The sequence below is a fragment of the Nannobrachium achirus genome, assembly GCF_963921795.1.
Source record: "Nannobrachium achirus genome assembly, chromosome: 21".
Taxonomy (NCBI): Eukaryota; Metazoa; Chordata; class Actinopteri; order Myctophiformes; family Myctophidae; genus Nannobrachium; species Nannobrachium achirus.
The window spans coordinates 47,649,415-47,651,914 of NC_137828.1; the positions used below are offsets into that span (position 1 = coordinate 47,649,415).

At 43.6% G+C, this 2,500-nt stretch overlaps 1 protein-coding gene across 2 annotated transcripts in view; it reads left to right on the plus strand.

Moving 5' to 3' along the window:
• bmp6 (bone morphogenetic protein 6) overlaps positions 1 to 2,500 on the plus strand; it is an 88,314-nt gene that overhangs the window by 23,646 nt on the left and 62,168 nt on the right. The window lies entirely within an intron of this gene.

Below are 2,500 nucleotides of genomic sequence, written 5' to 3' on the forward strand. Positions count from 1 at the left end.
GGTCCAGGGGCGTCATTTGGGTCATTAGGGGATGGCAATTGCCACCCCTAGTGTTCACATTTAACCTCAATTTCAGTAATTTTATGCATATTTTCCAACTCTGAATTGTTTTATCAGATTAATCTGTTGCCCATCCATCTTCTACATGTGACACGTCACGTGTCATAATTTAGATAAGCTTTTTTTTTTATAGTTTAAAAACCTCTCAACAATTTTCTTGCTATTTTAGAAGAGGGGCTTGTATGTTATTGTCCTGATTCACCAATCTTAGTCTTCACAGTATGAGTGAGTGTGTCATTTATTTGGGTACGAACGCTCGTTCATTTACTTATGTTGATGACTGTAAGCTGATAACTGGTCGCGCCTCCGTGTACAGTAAAAACATCTCCCGTAACACTGCTCTAAAATTTCCACCGCACGTAAACAAATCCCAAATCACTTCCTGGCTGTTTTCTGTGGATCTGATCATGAGGCTGCCCTCTGCCGCCAGCTTGGCTAAAGTACACATATAATTCTTCTTCTATCCCATAACCCCGGAGGGTCGTTGAGGCACCACAGACGATCTGTTGACCAGCTCTCTCCATCCCTCTCTGTCCTCTGCAGCTCTCATTGCCTCACTGAGTTTCAAGTGAGTCCATTCTCCGATGTTATCTTCCCATCTTTTCTTTTGCCTCCCTCGTCTCCTGCCACCTTGTACGGTGCCTTGCAGGATGGTCTTTGCCAGGCCTGAGGATCTAGTAACACATATAATAGATCCAATAAAAAAAATTGTTTGGAAATAATCAATAGATCTTTTTCTATAACATCGCAAAGGTCAGCTGCTTTTCGCTGGCACCAGCCCCAATAAATAAATAATAAATCTGGCAGTAGAACTGTAAAGTAGGATGTGAGGGGGTCTAACTAGGGGTTTGTCATGATGCTGAATCCATTGCAAGCATTTGTTTTGCACAAAAAACATTCGTTGGGCAACAAATGGCCCCAGAAAACGATGGTTTAGTGATGAAGAGTAATGACTTTCACTTTTCATAATCACAGTTTTGTGGGCATTTTCTGGGGCCATTTGTAGCCCAAGGAATGTTTTTCTGTGCAAAACAAATGCTTGCAATGGATTCAGCATCATGACAAACCCCTAGTTAGACCCCTCACATCTTACTTAAATACCCAGAAAAATGTTTTTCTGGAACCTTTTTTTCTCCCAGCTGTTTTTTGGTGTGTTCTTTGTATACTTCGGACTTCTGTATGGGATAACCTGTTGTGACAGCTGCTCTGCTGAAAAAATATATTTTTACTAACATCTCCATGTGTCAAGAAGGCGAAGAAGAATTTGGGTTGCTGTTTATTTTCCAGCTCATTTAGGCCTCGATTTCATGGAATTTCCATTTGAACTAAAAATTGTGCTGTATTTGTTGACAGGTCATTGGCTCGAAATGGTGTCCAGTGACACGAATATTAGCATTTCTCAGGGCTGAAGGAGGAATTGCAACAGACCGTTAATATCAAAGGAGTGTTTCTCTGCGGTCTCAGAGAGCTTAAAATGTCCAAGCAGACAAGCATTGATTATGATTGATGATATAAATGCATATTACGGACAAACTGAATGCATTAATATCTGAATATGTCTTCAGTCTTAATATTGATTGCTTGTTATGTAGGTGGAGCTTTGTTCTGCAGTTGGATTTGTATGTGGGAAAGACAGCAGTTAAATTGATAAAATGGGCGGCAGTGGCTCAGTGGTGGCAGCTTGGCAGCTGGAAGTTCGATCCCGGACTCCCCCAGAGTTAGTGTCGAAGTGTCCTTGAGCAAGACGCTGAACCCCTAACTGCTCCCGATGAGCAGGTTGGTGCCTTGCATGTTTCCTCTGCCATCGGTGAATGAATGTGTGTGTGAATGGGTGAAAATGTAAAGCACAATCTCTGTAAAGCACCTTGGATAAAATACACCATTTGAAATGAAAATTATTTACATACCGGTATGTGTGGAGTCGGACTCATGCACCAACACCCCAAAAAAGATACCACACCAAGCACTGCTTCTGTGCACCCACCTTTGTCACCACACGCACGCGCGCGCACACACACACACACACACACACACACACACACACACACACACACACACACACACACACACACACACACACACACACACACACGCACACACTAGTATACCCACACACAATGTTCACCCTCCCCAAGCCTTCCATCCTTCAGGCACAGGAGAGCTTGTGGGTCCATTAAGCCCTGTCTGAGAGCCGTTGAAGAGCTGGAATGAAATCTGTCACTGACACACACTCAGGTATGTGTGTGGATCATCGTCCAGCTATCATGGAAGCTCAAGTCTGCAGGAGACACAGCGAAGACTTCATGACTGCAGCCATTCAGCTGTCAGCCCATCGATGGGGAGTCATGATAGTCTCTTGTCTGTGTACGTGTACAGTAACTTGTGTGTGTGTGTGTGTGTGTGTGTGTGTGTGTGTGTGTGTGCACACACACACACACAC